We start from the raw sequence: 18,592 nt of genomic DNA, 5'->3' as shown, positions 1-18,592 counted from the left end.
AACCTTATTGGTTTACCCCTGAATGTAATCTGCCTCCTTTCTCTTGTAGCTTTTAATATTTTCTCTTTGTTCTGTATATTGGATATCTTCATAACAATGTGTCTTGGCGTTGTCTACTGTGATTTTGTGTGCTCGGTGTCCTGTATGCATCTAAAATTTGTATATCCGTTTCCTTTTTTATTTCTGGAAAGTTTTCTGTAATTATTTCATTCAGCAGGCTACTCATTCCCTTGGTTTGAATCTCTGTACCTTCTTCTATCCCGATGACTCGTAGGTTTGGTTTTTTTATGTTATCCCATATCTCTTGGATGTTTTTCTCGTGGTTTTTAACCAGCCTTTCTGAGTTGGCTAGGCTCTTTTCAAGATGATATATTCTGTCTTCATTATCTGATGTTCTGGCTTCTACTTGCTCCACTCTGTTGGTGATACTCTCAATTGAGTTTTTAATTTGGTTTATCATTTCCTTCATTTCTAGAATTATTGTTTGGTTTTTTTTATAATCTCTATATCCTGATAAAGATGCTTAACTTCTTCTTTTATCTGTTTATGTAATTCATTTTCAAAGTGTTCTTTCACTGTTTGGATTTGCTGTCTCGTATCTTCTTTAAGGTTCCATTCCATCTGTCTAAGGTATTCCTTGAGTTCTTTATATGACCATTTTTCTGCTGACTCTAGGTCCTCCTGAATATTTAGGCTGTCCTGCATTGTTTGTACTCCTTTTCTTCCTTGCTTTTTTATGCTGCTCATGTTACTTCTTGTTCTGTTTGACTGCTGAGTTACTGTTTACTCTTATAGATTTATTTGATGCTTGGGAGGAAAGATATTAGAAGGGAAGGGAAGAAGTCACTAAAGAGAGTGAGAGTAGGCAGGTAGAATTCAAGGAAGGGGGAATAAGAAAATTGAAAAGAAATGAAAAGACAAAAGAAACAAAAATAACAAAGATTAGATAATAAAGAAAGAAAGAAAAGACGAGAAAAAAAAATTTAACAAAAATAATTATGATAATTAAGAAATGAAAATTAAAATTTAAAAAAAAATAATAATAATAAAATAAAAAAATTAAAAAAATAGAAACATTGAAAAAAAGTAAAAGAACATCAAGAAATAAAAATTGAAAATGAAAGAAAAAGAAGGAAAAAAGAAAAAAAAAGAAAAAGAAAAAAATGATAATAATAATAATAATAATAATAATAATAATAATAATAATAATAAATGCAGTCCTAGAGTTCTATTAACTTCTCTTCCAGTAGGTGGAGCTGTGCCCACTGGGCCAAGTTTCTCCTCTCAGTAGGTGGGAACCATTCACTGTGCTGCGGCTCTTTCTCCTAGACTGGGCGGGTCTCCAATCTTGAGTGTCTAGGGCCTTGTCTTGTGTTTCCTCAAGCCAGGCCGTGCTCACCTGTGGCGCTCACCACAATACTGTCTACACGCCAGGTCTGCTGCTCCTGGGAGCCCTGTTTTCATGAACACCTGGGCTCACTCTCCCTGTTTGCCTCCCTCAGACCCTAAGTTTGTAGAGCTTGGGGCTGAGATCCCCCAGCGAATTTGCTTGCCCTCCTGTAGCCACACCCCCAGTAGCTGGTGCAAGAGCCCTCAGTTGTCAGCACTGGTGGGAGCGGTAGCCGGGAGTTCCGCGCCGCGAGTCCCGCGCCACTCCTGATTCCCTGGGTCTGGTTATTGCGTTCACAGGAGAGCTGGGAGTGGCCCTTAAGGTTTCCCCGCTGTGTGGAGAGAGATGGCTAGGGGATTACACACCTGTCGCGCTGGTTTCAATGCAGTTATCTCCTCCACCCGTGACGCCATTTCTCTGCCATGGTGGTTTCCCATGCAAATGGTGACCATTCGTTCCCTTTGCCGGGTGACCAATGCAACGGGTGGGTCCTGACTGTCTCTCCCAATCCCCGTTTCAGTCCTGTGGCCACTGCCTATGAAGGCTCGGTTGGCTTTTATCTCTGTAAGTTCCTAAGGGCCGACCAATTATTTCAGTGGGATCGTTAGTGCTGAGTCACACGAAGCAGGCGAACCGGAGCTTAATTGCCTCCGATTCGGGCTCTGTGTGTGTGCTCTGAGGGGCCCAGCCTGTACACCCCAGATCCACGTCAGCTCAGCATTGCCTAGTGATCCTGAGCAAACAGCATTTAGACAGTTTACGGCTCCCTATGCCCGCGCAGTTGAAGATGTCAGAGACTTGATCTCTCTGCGCCTGCCACCATGTTAGATCTCCTCAGTAATATTCATGTTGCCCTTACAGCTTCCTGGCATAAGCAAGTTCTTGGGATTATACAAACTGCTGCTTCTTTTTCCAGTCCAGATTTCTAGGAATGAAACCCTGCCGCCGTCGCCTCCGTCTCTGGGCCACGCTCACGGGCGCTGCGCTCGTGTGCGACCGTAGCAGAGCCGCCCTGGCCTCCGCAGCTCTTCAGCCCGGTGCCCGGCCCCTGGGGCCCAAGCGGCTGCCGCGGCGGCTTTCCGTCCCCCTCCTCCGGAGCATGGGTCCCCTGGCAGGGGGGTGCAGAACGACCCCAGAGCAGGCTCTGCCCGAAGGTGCAGCGGCAAACAGGCCACCGAGGCGCTCGAGGCTGCAGTCCAGCCTTCAGAGGACAGGGCTCGGCACGCAGCCCAGCTCCAACCTCTAGGTGCGGCTGCCGGACAATGTATACGGAGCCATCAAGACAGCAAGCAGAAAGCAAATGGCGGCTCCCGAGGAGTGGATTTTCGGCACAGAAACCACAGCCCCGCCAACAATCCCAATCCACAAACTCTCCCTGTATAAAAAATATTCAAAAAAAAAAAAAAGAAAAGAAAAAAAGGCGGGGCGCACTGAGCTTTCTTTGCCTCGGGTACTTACAATCCACTGCTGATTACACACTCAGCTTCTCTGCCCGGAGCGAAGCGAAAGAGGAAGCAGACGGGAGCAAAGTGCCTGCGGCTCTGAGCAGCCAAGCCTCCTGGAGCCAAGTGTTTCTTCTTCGATCTCTTTGTTCTTCCTGCTGCTTGGCAAGGTGGTCCGCTACAGATTAATGGTGAAAGGAGCTCTAACAGACTGTGCGAAATCTCTATTAAAGCCGCTGTTCTGAGCACCAAGCTCAGCACTTCAGCAACCCCCGTATGCAGCAGCCATCTACATATGCATATTTTCATGTGTTTGCAAAATGTGTGGCCTTGTTGGGACTCACACCACAGCCTCTCTTGTCTGTTCTAAGGACACTGCTATTCTGCCATCAAAGTATGCACTGGTCTTAATGTAAACTCTCTTCTGAACATAGGAGAATCCAATATAGCTCCTACAAAGAATTATACCTGTAAGAAGAGTATTTAACATATTAATAGTTCATAGACTATTTACCATTAGAACTAACATAAATAATCTCTGTCTTTTGACTCCTTATAATGTTCCTAAACTTCAGAAAGTTAGTAATTTCATAAATTCTTTATTTAGATCATCTCTTACTTGCATTGTTTTTCTCCCTTTTCTTTTACCCCACTATATTCTAGGCTTTTATTGTTATCTTGGTATCTGCTACATAACTCTCAATTGTTATTTACATTTATCATAATAGGACTTTCATATTGGAGCTTCTGAGAGAGACAGAAGTGTGTGAAGCAGAAAATAAATACACATATACTAATATATTAGGATACTTGGAAATTTTTAATGATCACTTTTGTGAAAGGAAAAGGCCACCATTGCCAATATCTGCTGTGTGAATAATGTTACTATAACCTATTTCAAGATACCCTTGAAATGCCAATAAATGGCAACTTGGGAAGAGATGTTAAAAAATGGTTCTCCACAGCTGATGTAAATCAGCTCCAGCACACCACCAGTTATCCATTCTGCATAATTTACCAGACAAATCTATCATGTGTCTAACTTGTGTGTACAGTATTTTTTATTCTAACAACATTAGTACTTTAGATCACCTGAATAATAACTGGTCTAAATGAAAAATAGAAAACCGAACAGACAAAAGCACTATATTTTTTTCACTGAGATGAGTGAGATGTGGCAAAGAGGAGATTCATCTGTAGCTTCATGGAAGAGTCATAGAGTGAAATTAATCCAGATTATAGAAACATAAATATTTAAAGTATTTTTGTCTTGTGATAATCTGTTTCTTCATGTTTTTTTGAGTCTGCAAAATAAGAAAACTAATTCTTAACTTAGAATTTTACTGTAAAAAAGGTGTTGAAGGAAAATTTGATTTCACCTTTTAAGTTGTATGTATTCAGGTTCTGTATCAGCAGGTAAAATTGCTTTTCTTGAGATATGTCTGAAGTTAGTAGTATTAATTGATATGGTAAAATATAATAGACAATGAAGTAGTGTTTGTGCCTATACAATATGACAGGCAGGCAAAACCAGGTGATTTGAAAAGGAACAATTAAATGACTCTTGAATAGTTCCATTGTGTTATCCAGCATTTGAGAGCATCTTTAGCAGGTAGACCTGTAGTTACCAGGAAAAGTTTCCAGTCATGAACTCCAGTTGTGAAGATTTGTATGGAGAAGAACAAGACAAGACAAGTAAAGTATCTATGGATCATAGATAATTAGATGACATACAGACAAAAATAATTCAAACATATTATTCAGCAGTTTTATTGCCAAACATAGATACAATATGAAAATGTCCTAATAAAGGGGTAGGGGGAGCCCTAGTATAGTCTGTCTGTCAGCAAAGCCCCAAATTGCAATCCCAGCAAATGTTAAATTAGAACTTTGGACTCAAGCTGAGCCCCAAAACAATGAAATGAATGGATATAGAAGGAAGAGAAGAAGAGTCTATCATAAACCTTAGTTTGTAGTTTTCTGGCAGTTGTTTATCCATTCCAACTACTCTCATGCATTTCTACCCCTATTATTACTCCAGATATATGTTTTTTTTTTAATTTTCATTTGCCTATTTCTTTTTTATTATTTGGGTTTTTAGATATAGATAAAAGTAAAGTATATTTCGACATACAAACAAGTATATCTTATGCTAATTGGGATCCAGGTCTTGTGGTCATTTTCCTGTTTTTCACTATCTTAAGGATACAATGTAAGCATCACCTCCTCTGTGATGTACATGGATCTATCTCTTCTCAAGATTTCTATTGTATGTCACATTTCACAGAAGTGGGATAATATATTATATTTTTCATATATAGTGATAACTGTTATCTTTCACCTTATAATTCCATTTCCAGCAATAAATATGTCCATTATCTTAATTTATAAAATACAGGGAGAAATAAATGATAAATATAAATAGTGAGTTTTGATTAATCCCTTTCCTCTAATCTTATTTATTCTAGAAGATAGATTGACTTATAATTCAAATTAGTTCTGTCTAGAGGATGCTTCTGAAAATATATTATAAAAGCTACTATATATTCAGTCTCCTTTAAAATCTGAAACACACACACATATACATGGGGTGATTTTTGTATAGTAAATTTATTTATATGAACACATGCTATGATAAATGTATGAATTTAAAAGTTAGATTAGATTGCAGATTCAAATCACATACTGTGTATTAATAGCTCATTGATCTAAACATATTTGTTTCTCTTTGAATTAGGTGTACTTGTTTTGTGTAAGAGTTAATTTCTGCAATATATATATATATATATATATATATATATATATATATATATATATTATCTAACACACTAATAAAAATAGTGAGTAGCCATGAAGTATATTTCCCTTATATCAATTTTATCCCTTTGTTTCTCTTCTTTCTTGCCACATTTCTACTCAAAGCATGTAATAAATTGTAGATTCCATTCTTGATATAGTTGAAAAATCAAGTGGTGTGACACCGTGTATAGTGTTCATTAAACAAACATAGATTGGATTTGATCCACCCTGCTTCAGCAGAAACTGCTGTATCTGTAACCTCCTTAATGGCCAATTAATTCCAAAGAGCATAAAAGTGGTTCTTTGCCCTGAAATTTAAAACTCTAGTCATGGACTATATAAATAAAAGACAGAATATGGCCTAGACAGCATTATTAGATGGTTAGCCTGCTGAATATTCAATATTTTGTTCTTAGTGTTATTTGACTGGTCTTAACATTTTTACTTGGGGAAAAATGCTATTTTTAGGCCCATTAATATTCATAATCAAATGTAATGTAAGAGGGACCAATTCTGTTTAAATTAAATGCTTGGCTGTGTATTTAGAATGGTGGTACTGTTGATCACTAAGCTGACTCCAAGACACCATACCCAACACCAGCTCTGGATTGTCTGCCATGAAGAAGATTTGTGCCTGGAGGGTGTTTGCTTCTGGACTATAGGCAGGGAACAGTGAGTGAAATGCTGATGATATTCAGTGTATCCTGGCTTAGTAGAAGTAGTCTCTCATGATGAAGATTTTGGTGAGCAGTATTTCAAAATAACTGAATACTCCTTACTACCCATTTAGATCTAAGATTTCTGATACAAAACAAAATGCTATTATTATCTGTATCTGTCCACCTCTCTTTTCACCTGTTGCAGTAGTTGATGTGACTTTCAAAATGATTTTTGCAAAATATCTATTATTCCTTTTATGAAAATCTTTCCTACTTTCATAGTACTCTAAGAAGTAGAATTTGTTCCCACCACTATCCTCTTCATACTACTAACTACATTGATTTTTTTAGAATTAAATTTATTTTAATTGATATATACTTAATATTAAACTTGCTAATTACATTTCTTTTACCCACCTTGCATTACTACTTCCAAGCTTTTTTGTGTGATAGTCCCACTGTTTGGTGCATTCTGTTGCTCCCTATTGTACCTGACCAACTCTATGACTTTAGTTCTTGCTTTAAGGTTATTTATTCTATAATGTCTGGACTTAGTCAAAATTTAGTATATTAGGTGTTTGAGTTCTGAAAATCTATCTCAGAAAGTATCAAACCTTAATATAATCACATTTTTTGTTTTTATTTACTACTAGATTGTAATGTTTGGCATAAAATATAGGCTCAAAAATGGAGACTTCTGATCCTTATATCTCCCCACTTCCCCTTTTGAAGTACACCCATAAACTTGGTAAATGAACAAGAAAATACAAACATGAAAATAGTAGACAGAAAGATGCAGATCATTCTAGATCTGGAAAAATGCAACAACGTGGGTTTCTTATAACTCCCACCCAACAGAAAAATCACACAGGATTTGATGTTCCTATACTCATCTAACAAACATCTACCAAAGGAAAATATGTAGTTTCTTCCCGTGTCCCCTTAATACCACTCAGGATCAAATAAGAGTCCATTTGACAATACCAAATAGGCCAGGAAGAATTGAAAAGATGAATCAAAAAATATACTAAAATAGGGTCACTTGGAGGGTCATTCTCCTTTCTTATGAGGTCTCATATTTCCTTTCATAATTCAGAGACACAAGGCTCAGTAACACCCATGAGGGGGATTTTGCTACAATGATTCCATACATATGAAGTACTCCCTGTCCCCAAGGGTGGAGATTTCATTCTTCGACCAAGGATTATTAGCAGCACAGCCTGGTGAAATGTTTTTCATTTCCTCCAGCAATACTGCAAGGAAAATAAAAAGTCCTCTGGCCTGAAATACACAAAGCAGAAAATAATGCCTAATAAAGCTTAGTGGCACAGTGCAATCCCAGTGGCTCAGGAGACTCAGGTAGGAAGATCAGGAGTTCAAAGTCATGCTCAGCAAAGGCTAGGCACTAAGCAGCTCAGTGAGGCCCTGTCTCTAAATAAAATACAAAATAGGGCTGAGGATGTGGCTCAGTGGTTGAGTGCCCCTGAGTTCAATCCCAGTACCTGGCCAAACACACACACATACACACACACACACACACAAAACTTAGTGACATTATGATTGGAACAATAGCCAACAAAATGGCCAAGCCCTAAAAATTGTGCTGTCTGGCTCAAGAAATGCTTTATATAAATGTAAAATCTCCCAGCATAATAGATAAAAATATTTAGGATCTAGGATACAACAAAAATATCACCTATACTAATGATCAGAAGAATCAAAATTTAAATAAGAAAGAGCAATCAACTTTTGCCAACAACAGGATAAATCAATGTTGGAATTATCTGACAAAGATTTTAAATTAGCCACCTAAACATGATTCAATAGACTATTATAAGTTGAAAAATTCACCAGAGACAAATTATATAACTGAAATCATATAACTAAAAATAAAATTATATAACTGAAAACAACATTAACAAAAATTTGAACAAACTTGATGGATTGTCTCAAGAATAGTGTGGAGAAAATAGAGGATAGAATCACTGAACTAAAGAAAAACAAATGTTTATCCAGTCTGAAAAACAAAGAAAATAAGCTGAAAAAAAGAAATAAAAGCAACACAGTCTCAAGGATCTGGGAACAATGAAAGAAAATCAGACATTTATATTAGGGAAACCAAGGGAAGAGTGGAACTGAAAGAATATTTTAAGAAATAATTGCGTTTTTAAAACCTCTCAAATATTGCAAAAAATATGAAGTACCAGAATACAGATACTGAGTAAATCTTAATAAGGCAACCAAAAGAAATAGCATATAAGACACATCATAACCTGTAAGTTATATCATAATTTAATGTCCTAGGGCTGCAAGCAAAGTCAAAACCTTAAAAGTAACCAGACAGAAATTATACTACATTTAAAAGAGAAACAATTTGAATGTGAGTGACTTTTGAAACCATGTAAGCCAAAGAAAGTGATATATTTTTTCAAGTACAGAAAGACAAAAAATATCTATCATAAATTATATATTCAGTAGGACTAATATTTTTCAAGAATGATAAGAAAATGAATTATCACATGGTTGTAGCTAAGTGGTAGAGCACTTAGCATTTATGAAGCACTGGGTTCAAACCACAGCACCACATAAAAATAAATAAATAAGAGAGCCGGGCATGGTGGCACATACCTGTAATCCTAGAAGCTTGGGAAGCTGAGGTGGAGAATTCAAAGCAAGCCTCAGCAAAATCAAGTCACTAAGCAACTCAGTGAGACCCTGTCTCTAAAAACTATTTTGTCTCTAAAAACTACAAAATAGGGCTGGGGTTGTGGCTCAGTAGTCGGGTGCCTCTTAGTTCAATCCCCAAAAACCAAACATAAAACAAAATAAAACAAAAACCCAGAAATTATGCCCATCTACAAACATAAGTCACAAGTAAAAAAAAAAAAAAAAAAAAAAAAAAAAAAAAAAAAACTATGCAAAGCTATATACCTAAAATACACTATAAATAAAGCAAGGCAAAGTCCTAGTTTGAAAAAAAAATGACAAATGATATACAAGAAGATAAGGTAAGGGAAACAAAATAAATGAAAAAAATAAGATATAATGAAAAATTAACCCCTGATACAGCAATAACTACCTTTAATGAAAATGGTTTAAAAGCACCAATTAGAAATTATTGAGAGTGGATGAAAATAGGATCCTGCTGTTTATAAGAAGTACACTTAAAATGAAATGTTATTGGTAGATGGAAAATGAAGACTAGAAAACAGATATAACAAATAAAAAATTATATTTAATTATTAGAGAGGTGGCAATAAAAATATTTTAATAAACTTTAAAGCAAAGATTACTGAAGATAAGGGGAACATAACTTAGTGATGAATAATCAATAAAAGAAAAATATAATAATAAATGTGGGTATAGTCAGCAACAGAAACTCAACATACATAAAGTAAATGTTGATAGAAATAAAAACATAAAGACACCATTAGCAACCGCAGTTGGAGTCTTCAACACTTCATCACAAATCCATTGATGGTCTGATGCAGCTAATACATAGAAAACGAGAAAGGACACAGAAGCTCTGAGGAATACAGTAAACTAAAATGACCTCTGTAATGTATATAGACCACTCTATCAAACAACAGAATAAACGTTTTTCAAGTACTCATGAACATTCAATTGGATGGATGGCATCCCACGGTAGGTTATAAGAAAAATCTCAACAGGCTTAAAAGAATTTAAACCATAGCATATATGTTTTCTTATTTTAATGAAACCAAACTATATATCAATAACACAAAGATAACAGACAATGCTTGCATCACTTGGTAATTAAATAACAGACTGCTTAATAATTCATTGGTCCAGGAAGACAAATATAAAGTGCCAAGATCAGATTCTAATGAAACATTACATATCAAACTTTTGGGAGTGAAGCTAAAGCAATGACAAGAGGGTCATTTTTGGCAGTAAACACTTACATTAGAAAATAGGTAGCTATCAAACCAGTTAGATGAAAATCTAATTTTCATCCTTTAAGAAACTATAAAAAGAAGGGCAGCATAAGTCCAATGCAAATACAAACAAATGGATAAAAGCACAAAACTTGAAACCAAAAAAACAGATTCTTAATAAAGCACAATTAATGAATTTAGAGTGTTTAATACGACTGAAAAATAAAAAAAAGACACAAATCTTCCAGATGAGGAATACAATAGGAGAACCTATACACATGTTAAAAATAAACAAAAGGGAAGTCTGATTTTTGATTGTCTGTTTATTAAAACTCAGAATAAATGGACCAATTCCTCAAATACCGTAAATTACCAAAACTCAACCAAGATGAGTACTTGAATAGTATCATAATCATTGAGAATATTTGGTTTATAACTTATAATTTGAAACTTATCTAAATAAATCTTCATATCCACATACTTCTACTGGAGAATTGTACAAAATATTTAAACAAATATTAACATCAACATTACATAATCTATTCCAGAAAATGGAATCTCTCTAAAACCAAACTCCCCCACTAAAATTCTACACCCAGAAAAAAGTATCCTATAGGAACAAAAACACAATAAAGACATTTTCTACCAGACAAAAGTTAACAGTCATCATTTTTAATACATACACAATATAAGAACAGACAATAGTAATTTGGTTAAGAGAAACATTCCAGATCAAAGGAAGGTCTAAAAGAAGGAAAGAAGAGCATAGTAAAGGTCCAAGTATTTGAGTCAGTATATTTTATTGTCTTTTTAACTTATTATAATGTGTATACACATTAAACACACATTTTGCCTTAGAGATTAATTGTTTAAAATACAAAATAATAATGTAAATTTGGGTTTGGGTACATGTAATTTTTTTAAAAATAAGGATATAAGCTATGGAAGAGATTAAAAATAATTATATTATTATTATTTTATTATTTTTTTGTGGTGCTGTGGATTGAACCCAGGGACTTATGCATGTGAGGCAAGTACTCTACCAACTGAGCTATGTCCCCAGCCCAAGAATTAAATTATCATATTTTTTTACATTGTAGAGTAGAATAGTATTTAAAGATAAATTGTGATACCTTAAGCTTTTATGTTATAACCTCTTAAACAGGTAGTAAAAAGTGATAGAGAAAAATTTAATGGTTAAAATGAAATAGAATACAAAATCTGTAAGGTACTGTACCCAAAGTTACACAGGAAAAAAAGAGGAAAAGGTAAATAAAGATGAACTCTATGGAGAACAGGTAACAAGATGATACAGTTAATGTGGCTGTCTCAATACTACTTAATGCAGCTGGACTAAATATTCCATGTAAAAGTTAGAGATTGTCATCAAGTATGAAAATCAAGATTATTCTGTGCTATATATGTCAAGCACACTTTAAATATATAAGCAAAGTGAGGTTGAAAGTAAAATTTCAAAAAAAATTCACTAAGCATATGAAATAAATTGCTAGTATGGAATTATAGGAAAATAGAAACATGAAGGTGAAATTATTGAACTTATGTACTGTGATGATAATATAAGAAAAAGGTGAACATGAAAAGAAAATTTAAAATGAACATGTTACAAAGTATCTGTAGAAAATTATACAACCAAGAGAAATAAATGAATTTCTTAAAGTTGTATTCTTGTATTTGTTTTAAAATTAATTAAGGAAAACATTTGCACCATGATTTTTTTACATGAACTCACAAAATATTTCCACAGATTTTTGATCCAATTTATTACAATGTTTTCCAACTGAGGTAACTTCAAATTAATTGTTAATTATGACAGTATGAATAAAGCCCTCTTTCTCATCTTGTATCTCTCATATATCAACGTTATTCCTAAAGAAATGAACTTACTTTTATTTTATGTTTGGGTGCAATTCATAAAAAGAGACCGCACAGTTCTGTCTAAAATAGTGGTTGGCTTACATTAGGAATTTTATAAATAGCATTTCAATTATCTTTCTCTTAATCTTTTTAAAAATCTTATTTATTTTTACATTTTTTATTAGAGCATTAAAGTTATACATAGATAGTAGTTGGGTTCATTTTGACAAAGTCATACATTCATGGAATTTGATTTTCTCCATTTCAGTCCTCGCATTTCCCTCCTCCCCTCTATTCCTCTGTACTCCTCTCTCTAATCTACTGATCTTCCTTTTACTCGTTCATTTATTTATTTTTAATTAGTTCTTCTTCTCATACATAAAGATGGAATTCTCTGTGGTATATTTATATATACACATGACATCATTTGGTTAAATTCTTTCCATATTTCCTCCCCTTTCCTTCCCACTACCTCTTGATTTCCTTCTTCTACTCCACTGATCTTCCCTGTATCTTTATGAAATTTGATTTCCCACCCCTTTTTCTTCTTATTTTTCTCTAGTTTCCTTATTTGGGAGAAAACATTTGACCCTTGATTTTCTGTGTCAGGCTTACTTCACTTAGCATGATATTTTCCATTTCTATGTAAATCTGATTTAATAATCACCTTGATACCACGATCACTCTTTGTTTAAAGGTGTCTAGTATATTTTTAATTTTATAAAAGAAACTCATTAAATGTTATTAAGTAAATGATGTGATAGATAGATGTGCAATAAGTACTATATTGAAGTTTAAAAAATGCTAAAATAATCTCTGTCATGATAAAAACCATGCTAGGAATAGTACATGGAAAGGCATGTGGTAATGGCAGAATAAGTCTTGAACTTTTTAAATTGTTTCCTAATAAACAAATTAAGATATAGTGAAAACTACTTCTGTATCTGCCAATTATTATTTCTATGTATAAACTGCTGGTAGCAGAAAGTAGTATTTGTGTAACTCCCCAAATAGGATCATTTTTATATTTTGCTATATTATTTCTTTTAAACTTGCAGTAGTTAAAAAGGCAAAGTCAAAAATATAATATGGATGATAAGAAAGATGAAATACTTTATGCTTTTTGTTCCCTTCAGTTTGTATCCCCAAACAGCCCCACCAGTTTCTGATCATTTCATCAGGATATGAAGGTTCATATGTTTTCTGTTAATCTTATTTCATTAGACAACAATTAATATCAGAAATATTATTTCTCAGTACTATGTTGTTTCTTTTTCAAAAAAAATTTAAAGTACTGTTTAACACAGTGCATGCCAACTAAGTTTCCAATCTTTCAGCAACTCAGATTCTCTCAAAATCACTTGCTCTAAAAAACACCTCACAGTAGAGATTTGCTAATTTTTTTCAGTGAAATTAAACAACTCAAAATTATTTATTAATTATCATCACAGAATGAGCAAAACCATTTTTTGGGGGGGTACCAGGGATTGAAGCCAGGGGCACTAAACCCTGAAGCCACTTCCCCAGTCATTTTTAATATTTTATTTAGAGACAGGGTCTCTCTGAATTACTTAGGGCCTTGCTAAATTGCTGAGACTGGCTTTGAACTTGCGATCCTCCTGCCTCAGGCTCCTGAGATGCAGAGATTATAGGCATGCAACACCATGCACAGGCACAAAACCTTATTTTAACTGCTGTCCTATCAACTTTATCATTTTACATCATGTTCTATTTTTAATAAATAAAATATGAAATAATTGTCATTGAATATGAAAAAAATGGATAAAGAATAATGGAAATCCTAAGAATAGCTGATATTTAGGTGGGAAATATAGTAATTTTTCTCAAAACTTTCTTGACTCTCAAGATCAGTGATTATGATCTCATTATATTTGTTACATTTCACAACACTGTTGAACACTTAATTATTTTTAAGCACCATTAAGAGTAATAATAATATTAGCTAATAATAATAAATACTAATAATAGATAAACTTATTATTTTTCTGAAAACTGAAGAATTCCATAGAGCATATGGTATTGTGTGTATGTTTTCTGTAATTTAAAAAAACAAATATACATTATTTTACAGATAATTTCTTGAAGTCATAATGTCATTCTACCCCAATGTCTTCATTTGGCAAATGTAAGTAGAGATCATATTTGTCTATTTTAAATGAGTGTCATTTAAATCAAAGTACAAAAAACTGAAGAACTACAAGCAGTAGCTCATAATAACATCTTTACTAATGATGTTTTATCATCCATTTTAGAATTTTAGCATGCTTATTTGTTTTACTTTCCATTTTAACATACAGCATTTGCTATTTTATTATTTGTCCATATAAACTTCCTATCAGATACTAAAGTGATATAGTTTTAGAAATTCAATGTATTTAAATTCTATCACTTTTCTAGAGTATACCATGCAAAACAGGAGCTTATGAATGAAAATATGTTAGTTATAACCTTATGAACACATTGAGAAAAAAGTTACACACATAACATTGACCCTCTGCTTTCTGCCCCTAAGGTTTGTCTTATCTACATATTTTATTTTATTTTATATGGCATCAAGCTATAGGTGATCTTTTGAAGCTAACTTTTTTCACCTAAAACCATGAAGGTAAGTTTGTCTACTTTGACATTTACTGGAAATTTCTTCTATTTTATTTTCAGGTATTAATCCATTGTATTGGTAGATCTCATGATTTTCATTCAAATTTTTGGCTCTTATAAATAAAGCTGCTATAGATGTTCACATTTCAAACTCTGAGGTACATATGTTGTTGTTATTGTTTTTTTTTCCCCATTTTTCTTCTATCTCTTTGTCTTGGTTAGGTACATAGGAGGAAATTTTTAATAAACTACCTAGGATTAAACTTCTAATGCCTTATTTAACACATTTAAAACAAACTGTTCAAATATTTTACAGTGGCTGCACAAATTCAGATGCCCTCAATCAATATGTTAGGTTTCCAGTTTCTTCTCCTCAGAAACACTTGTTATTGTCTGTCTGGTTTATTATACCTATTCTAGCAGGTACGAAATGTAGTCAGTGTAGATGAAGTCAAATGGCATTATTGTCATTGGGCTCTATTTTATACCTTGCATTTACTTTTGATTAGGAAAAGGAAGGGAAAATGTTGTTCAAGAGCTTTCTGCTCTTAACTTCTCTATCTATACAAGATACTCAAAGAACAATGTCAAAACTATGCTTTGCTCAAAACATTTTGGCTATTTGATAACTACACATCAAGCCACTATCTATCTCTTTTGCTATTATAAAAACACACAGGCTGCGTTCTGATCATGTTGCAGGTATGACAGTACATTAGGGCCAGATAGATATCAATTGAGGGGTCAAATGCTTTTCATAGAAGACTCAGGTAATTTTGATTTTAGTGAAGTATTTTTACACAGCTGGAGTTAAGTCTCTGCTGTGTTTATCCAGACTTGGAGCCTAAAATTTTATATAACTAAACCTTAACCTTTAAAAGTTTTCTAGCAACTCTATAAAAATTGGTTTTCCTAAAACAATTGAGCAATGTCTATATTCATTAACTGCTGGCAATGGCCATCTTTTCATAGTTTGTATATTTACTGTGTACAGAAAGTTGTTTATTAGTATGACCTGGACTCTTTATGGGTACTTGATGAGTAAATCTATATCATTTACCTTTTATTTGTCTTTCAGTTCTCACATTTAAGACTATTGTTTGTATCAAAAAAGAGTTGGGAGCCAATTCACTAACACAATTAGACTATTCCAACATCATCCATGCTTCTTAGTATGTTCTAGAAAAAGTCAAAAGAAGTTTCAAATATCTTTCAATTTTATTTAATTTTTTTAAATTTTTATGTGACAGCCGAATGCATTACAATTCTCATTATATATAGAGAGCACATTTTTTCATATTTCTGGTTGTATACAAAGTATATTCACACAAATCTGTGTCTTTATAAATGTACTTTGGATAGTAATGATCATCACATTCCACCATCATTAATTACCCTGTGCCTCCTCCCTTCCCCTCCAACCCCTCTGCCCTATCTAGAGTTCCTCTATTCCTCTCATGCTCCCTCTCCCTACTCCACTATAAATCAGCTTCTTTATATCAGAGAAAACATTCAGAATTTGATTTTCTGGGATTGGATAAATTCACTTAGCATTATCTTCTGTAATTCCATCCATTTACCTGCAAATGCCATAATTTTATTCTCTTTTATTGCTGAGTAATATTCTGTTGTGTACATATGCCACATTTTTTTTATCCATTCATCTAGTGAAGGGCATCTAGGTTGGTTCCACAATTTAGTGATTGTGAATTGTGCTGCTCTAAACATTGATGTGGCTGTTTCCCTGTAGTATGCTGTTTTTAAATCCTTTGGGTATAGACTAAGGAGAGGGATATCTGGGTCAAATGGTGGTTCCATTCCCAATCTTCCAAGGAATTTCCATACTGCTTTCTATATTGGCTGCAATTTGCAGTCCCACCAGCAATGTATGAGTCTACCTTTTTCCCCACATCCTTGCAGACACTTATTGTTGTTTGTATGCATAATAGCTGCCATTCTGACTGGAGTGAGATAATATTTTAGAGTAGTTTTGATTTGCATTTCTCTAATTACTATTGATGATGAACATTTTTCATATATTTGTTTATTGATTGTATATCATCTTCTGAGAAGTGTCTTTTCAGATCCTTGGCCCATTTATTGATTGGGTTATTTATGGGGGGTTTGTTTGTTTTGTTTTGTTTTGGTGTTTAGCTTTTTGAGCTCTTTATATACACTACAGATTAGTGCTCTATCTGATGTGTAAGGGGTGAAGATTTGCTCTCAAGATGCAGGTGCTCTATTCACCTCACAGATTGTTTCTTTTGCTGAGAAGAAACTTTATGGTTTGAGTCCATCCCATTTATTGCAGGTAGACCAATGGTACACAATAGAGGACACAGAGACTAACCCATAAAATTACAATTATCTTATATTAGACAAAATTGCCAAAAACATGCATTGGAGAAAGAGAGCCTCTTCAACAAATAGTGCTGGAAAAACTGGAAATCCATATGCAACAAAATGAAATTAAACTCCTATCTCTCACCATGCAAAAAACTCAACTCAAAATGGATCAAGTACTTAGGGAATAAAACTAGAGACCCTGCATCTAATAGAACAAAAAGTAGGCCCTAATTCCCATCATGAGGGATTAGGCTCCAACTTCCTTTATAAGTCTCCTTTGGCACAAGAATTTATTTGATATTTAGTGCTCTAAAACTATGTCACACATAGAATTGCAGAGTAATGTTTTCTTACAATTCTACTTTCTCAAAGTACTTGAATGTCTACTATGTGCTAGGTACTATCCCAGATACTTAGGCAAAAGTACTGTGCACACATTTCGTACATAGCAACATTTTTGTGAAGTCATTGTGGTATTTCAGGCATAATATTATTTTGACTGATATGAGGGTGGTAAAAATGGGTATGTTAATGATGTCCAGATATAGAGTTATATTCATAGTGATAAAATGTCCTGTAATCACTGAATCTGAAACTTGAGGAAAACGAAGCCTAATGTGTAGAAAATTAACACACACTTATGATTTATATGCTAGAGATATAAAAGTATTTATCTAGTTGGAGAGACTAGGGAATAGTACTGAGTTATATAAAGGGAGACAAGTTTGAAAAAATGATATGAAAGAGACAATTTATTAATAAATGTAGGATTCTTACAAATGAAGGTTTTTCTTAGAAATTCAAAAATTCTTGAAAAATTTTAAGAACTAATGTATAAATATGTCTGACTTTGTAAGTCCTGGATCATATTTGTAAAGTAAAAAACATTATAATGAAATTCTTATCATTTGCTTATCTTAGAAATCAGTTTATGGTGCAGATATTTCAGAAGTTGAGCATTGTGTTTCATTTATGAAAACTAGAAATGGTCTGGTTTTGTATAATACATGCCAACTGTTATCAAAAAGAGATAAAGGTCCAGTAAGCTTTTATGAGTTAGAGGGAACAAAATACCTTTTTCACATATGAATCTAAAATTTGTTGTGATATTTTTAAAATTTAGTGAGAATTTATTAGTTAAGTGAAATATTAAACTTCTGTATTTTTTTTTTATTTTTTCATGATTCCTTTGCTTTCGACCACTTTTTGTACTATCATTATAATGTCGAGAGGAAGCCAAAATGATCCAACATATGTAGATCATGTACAAATACCTTTTCAATGTGTCCCCATGAGGTATCTGTTTATATACACTTTTAATTATTATTATTTTTTGTACCGGGGATTGAGCTCAGGGGCACTCAACCACTGAGCCATATCCCCAGCCCAATTTTGTATTTTATTTAGAGACATGTTTCACTGAGTTACTTAAGCACCTCACTTTTGCTGAGGCTGGCTTTGAACTCACAATTCTCCTGACTCAGTCTCCCAAGCCACTGGGATTACAGGCATGCATCACCAAGCCCTGTTTACGGGCTTACACTTTTAATTTATGTTACCGCT

At 33.9% G+C, this 18,592-nt stretch overlaps 1 long non-coding RNA gene across 12 annotated transcripts in view; it reads left to right on the top strand.

Moving 5' to 3' along the window:
- Positions 1 to 5,705: 5,705 nt before the first annotated feature.
- Positions 5,706 to 18,592, top strand: part of LOC131423250 (uncharacterized) — a 32,793-nt gene continuing 19,906 nt past the window's right edge. For 3 of the 12 annotated variants that reach the window (XR_009224547.1, XR_009224548.1, XR_009224542.1), the window contains exons 1-3: positions 5,706 to 6,374; positions 14,157 to 14,210; positions 14,643 to 14,690. This is a non-coding gene — a long non-coding RNA (uncharacterized LOC131423250). Of the gene's footprint in view, positions 6,375 to 14,156; positions 14,211 to 14,597; positions 14,691 to 18,592 lie in introns of all 12 variants that reach the window. The other 9 variants (XR_009224545.1, XR_009224543.1, XR_009224541.1 and 6 more) reach the window with 7 other exon arrangements.

Source organism: Marmota monax, unplaced genomic scaffold, assembly GCF_021218885.2.
Source record: "Marmota monax isolate L192 unplaced genomic scaffold, Marmota_monax_Labrador192_F-V1.1 WCK01_AAM20220418_F8-fsc00411, whole genome shotgun sequence".
NCBI lineage: Eukaryota > Metazoa > Chordata > Mammalia > Rodentia > Sciuridae > Marmota > Marmota monax.
The sequence above is the reverse complement of the archived record's forward strand: the minus strand, read 5'-3'. Positions and strand labels throughout refer to the sequence as shown.